The 9,459-nt window shown below is 38.1% G+C and overlaps 1 long non-coding RNA gene across 1 annotated transcript; it reads right to left on the bottom strand.

The window, feature by feature from the left end:
- Window positions 1–7,976: 7,976 nt before the first annotated feature.
- LOC130694599 (uncharacterized) lies at window positions 7,977–8,879 on the bottom strand. The gene is made up of 3 exons (XR_009002090.2): window positions 8,739–8,879; window positions 8,296–8,423; window positions 7,977–8,098 (listed from the first exon to the last, which is right to left on the bottom strand). It is a non-coding gene; the product is annotated as an uncharacterized LOC130694599 (long non-coding RNA).
- Between the last annotated feature and the right edge of the window lie 580 nt (window positions 8,880–9,459).

Raw genomic sequence — 9,459 nt, 5'->3', positions numbered from 1 at the left:
AACGTGCATTAATCGTAAATATTACTAAGCGCGCTTTAACACACTAATTTTCTCTTTATTTAGCTAGCCGACGAAGAAAAAAAATTGATTCAGGTATGTGCGGAGAAGAATCCAAAATTAAACTTTCGGGAAACGACCAGTTCTTTTGTTCAGCGCGGTATCAATGTAACATCAACGGACGAAAACGGATGGAATGCTCTACATTTAGTGTGTGCAAACAACTCAAACTCAAACTTAATGGAAGAAATCGAGTTGTTAATTCAAACAGGAATCGACGTGAACGCAGCGAGCAACAACAAATGGAACGCACTCCACGTTTTGTGTGCAAACAATTCAAGCCCGCATTTAATTGATGCAATCAAATTGTTAATTAAACTCGGCATCGACGCGAATGCAAAGGAAAAGGACGGATGGAATGCGATCCATTTACTATGTCGATTTAATTCCAACGAAAATTTATTCGACGTGATTAGATTTTTAATTGAAATCGGAGTCGACAAAAATGCAACGACAGATGACGGATTAAGCATGTTTCACACCTTGTGTGCAACACAATCAAGTTCAAACCCAACTGACGCAATCGAACTTTTGATCCAAGATGGAATCGACGTTAATGCAAGGAGCAAAGACGGATGGAACGTACTACATACTTTGTGTGCAAACAATTCGAGCTCAATGTTAATAGACGCAATCAAAAAATTAATCCAACTCGGAATCAACGTCAACGAAAAGAGCAACAGCGGATTAAACGCTCTCCACGCCTTGTGTGCAAAAAATTCAAGCTCAAATTTAGTTGCCGCAATCCAGGTTTTAATCGAACTTGGAATCGACGTGAACGCAAAGGACAAGGATGGATTTAACGTCCTCCATTTTCTGTGTGCAAACAATTCAAATCAGAACTTAATTGATGCGATTACCTTTTTCATTGAACAAGAAATCGATATCAATTCAAAGAGAAGGAACGGATGGAACGCACTCCACACCCTGTGTGCAAACAATTACAGTCCATACTTGGTTGAAGCCATCAAGTTGTTGATAAAACTCGGAATCGACACAAATGCAAAGAGCAACAAAGGACAGAGCGCATTACACGTTTTGTGCGCGCACAATTCTAGCCCATATTTAACTGATGCAATCACATTCTTAATCCAAATCGGAATGGATGGCAACGCAATAGACAAAGACGGCTTTAACGCACTCCATACTTTATGCGCATACAATTTAAGCCCAAATTTACCTGACGCTATCCTATGTTTAATCGAACACAATATTGACAAGGATGCAAAGATCAATAACGGATGGAACATTCTACATGTTATGTGCGCAAATAACCCAAATCCAAATATAGCCGAAGTAATTCACCCTTTAATCAACTACGTCGCGGATGTTAAGGGCGAAGAGGGGCACAACATACTTCATGCATTGTGCATTAATAATGTAAATCCAAATTTGATTGCTCTTATCGATTACATAATAAGTTTAGGAATCAATGTCATCGCAAAAGACGAAGAGGGGCATAACGTGCTCCATACACTATGTGCAAACAATTCATCTTCAAATTTAGTCGGCGCAATCGAGCGTTTAGTTCAAAAAGGAATAGATGTGAATGCAACAAACGAAGACCGGCGAAACGCACTCCATTACTTGTGTGCGAAAAATTCAGGCACACATTTAATTGAAGCCATCAAACTGTTGATCGAACTTGGAATTGATATCCATGCAACGGACAAAAACGGATGGAATGCGCTCCATTTCCTGTGTGAATATAATTCCAGTGAAAACCTATTCGGCGCGGTGAAAGTTTTAATTGAACAAGGAATTGAGATTAATTCCAACGGTTATGACGCGCAAGTTCTCTTATGGAACAATTACAAAAGAGGAAACTTGGAGGAAATCCTAAAACTATTTGAAAAGACGTACCCTATAAATAGTTAATCAACAAAAACGATTTTGACTGACGAGGCTGTGAACCTAAGGCCTGAGAAACGTAACAACATCCAATGGAAGGGTACCGTCACAATTGTTTGCTATGGACTATATTATCTGAACTTCATAAACAAGATAGTTGAATACACTCTAAACTGGAAATTGGATTTCAAAATGAGTATTTCTGACTTTGTTTGAATAAAGTTCACTACAGTTACACTTGTCTGTGTGTGTGTGTGATAAAACTGCAACGGTAGCAAATTCGCAGGCAACGCATTAAATTTTCGAATTCATTTTCGTAACTCATTGATGTGGCAAAAATAAAAAGCCAAAGATAATTTGGCCTCGCAAAGCAACGCTTGCTTTGTGGGCAAAGCTCCGGCTGCATCCAAGGGACACGATAGGTCCCATTAATCATTTACGTGGGCATCAGACAATGCTGATCTAGACTTGCCTGATAGCATTCTCTAGCCTCAAGATTAACTTCGAACGCGATTTGATTATTTACAAAATAGATAGGGAATCCCAACACGCCACAAAATTTTACGTTTTCTCGCGCACAACGACGGAAAACGCAGGGGTTTTAGGATAAGAAAGCAACCTTTAAAAAATGACTGTCAGACAGTCCCCTAATCAGCTCTACTATCAGATGCAAGCGAATAATAATTTAACTAAGCAGAAAATGGTTACTAACCTTTTCATTTCGATCAAATCGCGTTGAAATGTACCGCTGATTTACATCACAAGTCCTGCAGCAAAAAACACGGATCCGCTTCGTATAGAAATGTAACGCTTCCACCTTCTTCTGCAAGAAATAATACGTCAGCTTTTAGAGTCCCTGACTATTGAAAATGCATGTAAATACCTATTATAGCGCCATGTTAATCCGAACTGGAAATACTGGTGTCACATCCGGATTCCTATTCCAGCGTCGTTACGTCATCGTCCAAACTACAGTTAAATTCATTACAAATGTTGGATCAAGCAGCTGTAATGCTACTTTGTCGTAACTTTTATCCTTACCATCGACTGCTTTAGTAGAATCACACAGCTGCGGGCGGAATTTAACAAATAATCCAGCATCTAAATGTAGGTTGTACTGATTAGGATTACAAGTCGCCGAATGATACGAAAGAAAAAAAAAAAGAAAACTTAAATGCGTTGACAGCTTTGTCTGAAGTAACACTTAGTAACATAAATCTTACAAGGAACTTACTTAATGTAAGTTATACCAGATTAGACGTCATTTTTCAAACTGCCTTTGGAGAACAATAGCTTAGACGTTGCCTTCCTGTAACACCACAGGTCATCGCCAGTGCTATGGATTGTTCCCTCAATGTAGTTGGTTTCACGCACGCCGTGCAGGACATGATGAAAGAGTACGCTGGGGTAATGGTCGTCTGTGCAACTTACTGCGTACCAGGAAACTTATCTGACAACTTATCGGTAACAACCAAAGTTTCTGAAAAAGATGTCCTAATTTGTCGACCTGTATGTTGACGCCATCACATCTCATCGTTGTTCAATTAAAAACTACAGTTGAAGCGACGGAGTTTATTCCGTTCTGGAAACGTGTTACTTGCTTTTTCTGACACGAAAATTAACGGGCAAAATTTAAACAAAAAACATTGAAGTGACTTCATGGATATGTCATGTGGATAATCAGGTAAACCGATGCAGTACTTTCCCAGGGCTTTCAACTTACGATACGTTCAACAAACAACCTATAACTGATTACTTCATATCAACTTCAGTTTATCAGTTTTTATTTTACCTGGTATCAAATCCTCCCCTAGCAACTTGCACACATCGCTGTTTCGCTAGTCTTCAAGTGGAATCAAATGAGTGAGTTGAAACGTTGTCGCGTCAAAAACTGTCGCAAGTGAAACGTTAACAAAAAAAAATGCAGTACGACGAGAATAGTGTTTTAGGAAGAAGTAGATATGGTTACGTGTTTCTTGGTACATTTGAAGGCCAAAAGGTAGCAGTCAAACAGATTCCGTTGGCTGTAGAACCAGTCGGCCCAGTTGACAACGAGCTTCAAGCTCTTCAACAATTAGACCATCCAAATGTTGTCAAACTCCTTCATTTCGAAAAAAATGAACATTTCAAGTAAGATTTTTTAAAACGTCATTTTGAATGAGAGGCAGAACCTGTACATACATTGAACTTTTAGATATTTAGCTTTGGAATTTTGCGACGCATCATTAGACAAGCTGTTCTTAAAATCGGACGATCATAGGAAATATAAAGGACCTATACCACTCCCTATCGAAATGTTGCTCCATTTAGCTTCAGGCCTTGCCTATATCCATTCACGGGACTTAATTCACCGAGATATTAAACCGGAAAACATTCTGATTTCTGTGAAAATGACTGACCAACGCGAACAAGCCACGTTGAAGTGGGGTGGTTTCGGATTGTGCCGACCCCTGAATGAACGAAGAAGATACACAATGAGTGGAATCAAGGGAACTCGATTTTGGTTAGCTCCTGAGTTGTACGAAATTCTGGATAACCACGTCTTGGACGGACAACCAGGCACAGTTAATAGTGATGTTTTCGCAGAAGGCCTCGTCTTCGGTTACATTCTCTTGAATGGAAACCATGTCTATGGTCCAGACGATGAAATTGTGGCAAACATCAAACAGAATATACCGATAAATATGGAGAGTAAGTTTCTAATCACGTACGGCCAATTTCGCAAACACATACTCACTAATGTTAAACCATTTAATGTGTTTCATTTTAGAAATTCATAGTTTGCATTGGGCACGTAATTTGTTAACAAAAATGTTGACCACTAACCCTTATGAGAGAATCGCATCACGAGATGTCGTTACTGAACTTAAATTCATTCAAACCAAAGTAAAAATCTTGTGCAAATTAAAAAGCCAACAACGTGAATTAATAGTAAAAATGATTTAACGCGATTTAACTCTAAATTTCGCTTTACTTAGCTTGCCGATGCAGAAAACAAATTGCTCCAGCTATTGGCCGACACGAGTGCAAAATCAAACTTTTGGGAAACGATCAATTCTTTAGGTCAGCGCTGTATCAATGTGACATCAACAGACAAAAAAGGATGGAACGCTCTACATTGGATCTGTGCCAAAAACTCAGGCCGAAACTTGAGGAAAGTAATCGAGTTGTTGATACAACACGGAATCGACACAAACGCAAAGAGCAACGAAGGACAGAGTGCATTACACGTTTTGTGCGCAAACAATTCAAGCCTCCATTTAACTGATGCAATAGAATTCTTAACCCAAATCGGAATGGACGGGAATGCAAAAGATCAAAACGGCTTGAACGTACTCCACACTTTGTGTGCATACAATTCGAGCTCAAAGTTAATAGACGCAATCGACAAGTTGATCGAACTCGGAATCGACGTAAACGTAGAGGACGACGACGGATTAAACGCACTCCATGCCCTCTGCAGAAACAATTCATCCTCAAACTTAATTGGCGCAATGGAAAAGTTAACCCAACTCGGAATCGACGTGAACGCAAAGGATGACAACGGAATTACCGCACTCCATTCCCTGTGCAAATTTAATTCATCCTCAAATTTAATTGGTGCAATCGAAAGGTTAATCCAACTTGGAATCGACGTGAACACAAAGGATGACCGCGGAGTAAACGCACTCCATTTCCTGTGCACATACAATTCATCTTCAAATATAATAGAGGCAATCGAAAAGTTAATCAAACTCGGAATCGACGTTAACGCTAAAGATGAAGACGGATTTAACGCAATTCATTTCCTTTGCACAAATAATTCATCCACATATTTCAATGGCGCAATCGAAAAGTTAATCGAACTCGGAATCGACGTGAACGCAAAGTGCAGCGGCGGATTAAACGCACTGCAGTTCCAGTGCACGTACAACTCATCTTCAAATTTAATTAGTGCAATCAAAAAGTTAAGCCAACATGGAATCGACGTGAACGCAAAGAATGACGACGGAGAAAACGCACTACATGCTCTCTGCAGAAACAATTCAGGCCCAAATTTAATTAAAGCCATCAAACTATTGATCAACCTTGGAATTGATAGTCAAGCAAAGAACATAAACGGATGGAATGCGCTCCATTTCCTTTGTAGATATAATTCCAGTGAAAACCTATTCGACGCGGTCAAACTTTTAATTCAACTAGGAATTGAGATTAAATCCAACGGTTATGATGCGCAGATTCTCTTACGCAATAATTACAAAAAAGACAACTTGGAGGAAATCATAAAACTATTTGACAAGACAAATTCTGCCAGTAGTTAATAAACAAAAACGATGTTGAAATCCATAGCTGTGAACCTAATCCAGAAATCTAACAACATCCAACGAAAGGCTGTAGTCACAATTTTTTTTTACTATGGACATTATTATATAACCTGATAAACAAGTTAGTCCAATACACTATAGACTGGAAATTGAATTTCAAATAGAATTTCTGACTTTTTTTTGAATAAAGTTGACTTCAATCACACTTGTGCGTATGTGAAAAGCCGTTATGTTAGCAAACTCGCAGGTGACACATTTTCTTTTCCAATTCATTTTACTAACTCATTAATTGTGGCAAAAATAAATGGCCAAACATAATTTGGCCTCGCAAAAAAAACGATTATTTCGTGTGAAAAGCTGCGGCTGCATCAAATGGATACATTTACTTGGGCCATCAGATAATGCTGATCTATAGGTGCTCGATAGCATTCTCTAACCTCAAAGTAACTTCGAACGCGGTATCATTATTTACAACAGATAAAGATCCCAACACGCCACAAAATTTAACGATTTCTCGCGCACAACGACGGAAAACAGGGGTTTTAGAATAAGAAAGCAACCTTTAAAAATTGACTTCAAACAGTTCCCTAATCAGGTTTACTATCAAATGCAACCGCGTAATAAGGTGACTGATCAGAATAGGGTTACTAACCTTATCATTTCGATCCAATCGCGACGAAGTTTCCCGCTGATTTACATCACAAGTCCAGCAGAAAAAAACAGGGATCCGCTTCGTATAGAAATTTAACATTTCCACCTGCTTTTGCAGAAAATGATACGTCAACCTTTAAGAGACCACAACTATTTAAAATTTATGTAAATACCTGACATATCGCCATGTTAATCCAAGCTGGCAATATTAATGTCACATACGGATTCCGAATCCAGCGCCGGTAAGTCATCGTCCGTACTACAGGTGAATTTCAACACACATGAAACAAATTTTGGACCAGACTGCTCTTAAGCTACTTTTTCTCATCTTTTATTCTTACCATCGACTGGTTTGGTAGAATTTCACAGCTGTGTGCGGAATTTGACATATCTAAATGTGGGTTGTAAAGATAGAAAACATTTAGACTAAAATACAAAGAATGACGTGAAAGAAAAAGAAAGAGTACTTCGTTTGGTCATGTAACATTTCTGTGTCCGAGAATTCTCTTCGAAAAGGTAAACATAGCACTCTGGAAACCTGCAAAAAAATGCAATGAAATGACACTACGGAAGTTCTACTGGTGATTGTTATCTTTATTATTTAAGTAATTATTGCCTTACTTTTGCTGTAGGTTTAAAGTGAGGTCAACGGATGCGCGAACGTCTACATTTCTACCTGAAGCGACGGTATCCTGATGGACGCTGTAAACTTGAATGGGTCGTAATATCAGTTTAGATGGCCTAAAGAAAAAACAGAAGCCAAACATAATTGGCAGTTAACAAAGCAATTACTAAATAGCCACGATAATAATGGAAATGTTCGAAAAAATTTTTAGAAGTGACCTGTGTACCAGAGTCCAACAGAATCTTAAATATAGTTAGTATCCAATATTTTTACGTTCAACAAGTCATTGTCAGTTAACAGTACGCAAGATTATAAATCAACAGAGATAATTATGCACATTAACGTTCTTCCAAGTACACACCCTTGTCTCACAATGTGGGGAGTTTAAACAATTATCTTTAACAAAAGATTCAATATCCAAGGTATGCTTTCTCTAGATTTGTTTGGAATTTAATCAATATGTGATTCATATAACTCACTTGTCTCATTTTCGACCTGATAGGCGTTCTGAATATAAAAATCGGCGCAGTTTTGAATACGAAGCTTTCTGCCATGCATCTGCCTACATATAGAGCTCCTCAGCCATTTCTAGTTTTACTGGGCACTTTGCCTAGGTAAGAGGAGGAAGTTATTACTCGCATTAAGTAAAAAAACTCGTTATCAAAGAAGTAGGAAATGAGACATGGTTAACTACTAATAAACTTAATGGAAAAAATAGAAAATTGGGCTTAATGAAATAGATAAAACTATTGTAGTGTTACACAAATATAGATTGGCATTCTCAAAAAAGGCAAATGAATGTCTTACTTTAAACCCTGATGGATTACAATACTTCTGCACATTCCCTGTGTTCTGCAGCAATCAGCTGTATGAAAGTGCTGCGAAATCAGTCAATAGAAATCAGCCATTAAAGAGTTACCACTCTCCTCGGTTCTCTGAAAAACAAAGAGACATTGCTTAGATTACACACTCTACTTTAAGGCAACATGCACTGCTTGGGAGAGGCACATGACAAAGTTTTTGAAACATGAGTGTTGGACTACTCTAGGGTGAAATGATCATCTTCGGAAAGAAAATTTCCCTCTAGACAGTTGGACTCAAATCCAAAACGACATAAACTACTTCAAGATTTTAAACTGAATTACAACAGGGAGAAAAAAAGGTTAGAGTAAACGAAGGTGAAGCATGAAAAATTCCAGGAGTTAGATTAAAATCTTAAGCCTCATTTGTCTTTAACTTACTATTCTTACCTAAACGTGTCCCTAAAGCTAATACTTCAGCTAATGTTTGCCTTAAGCGAGCAGATATCTTGTAAATCCCTTCGAACTAGATGCTGCTTTATTGCAGTTCAAATTCACAAATCAGTTACTACAGGGCACATCACATCACTTTTGGATATCAATCCATTTCTTGTTAAACATTTCTATGAAAAGAATTTCTGGAATTTTGATTAGCAAATTTAGTTATTTCCATATTACCTCTTTCACTCATCATTGAATTTGTAGATTATGTTTAACCAAAAGATTTACGGGTTTTGGCAATGTACTGCTATCCTCTTCTTTACTTAATGCACTACACATTTCAGCAATTAGATTTAGGGTTCCCCGCACGTGTGCTCATCAAAATCTTTCCCTTCCAATGGAATTGTCTTTAATTTGGAAATGTTTGTAATTTTCTAATTTTATGCTGATTATATGCTACAACAGCACAACTAAAAACGATTATGAAAATTAAAATCCACATGTCGAAAATTAATAAGAAGTACACGCGCCTCAATGTACCGAATTTCAGATTTAAGAAGGCTAGAACAAGTCGCCATTTCTACACATTTCCAATGACTCATTCCACTTGGCAAGGACGGAAGTCGCTGGGGCATTGCCAGATGTTCTTATTTCGAACAACATTTTTGAAAATCTAGATATGGCATCGTTGTGCGAAAATAGTTGACCAAAAAGACGCCAGAGGGCTAGG

This window comes from Daphnia carinata, chromosome 7 (assembly GCF_022539665.2).
Source record: "Daphnia carinata strain CSIRO-1 chromosome 7, CSIRO_AGI_Dcar_HiC_V3, whole genome shotgun sequence".
In the NCBI taxonomy this organism is placed as follows: domain Eukaryota; kingdom Metazoa; phylum Arthropoda; class Branchiopoda; order Diplostraca; family Daphniidae; genus Daphnia; species Daphnia carinata.
This window is presented reverse-complemented; position numbering and strand designations above follow the sequence as displayed.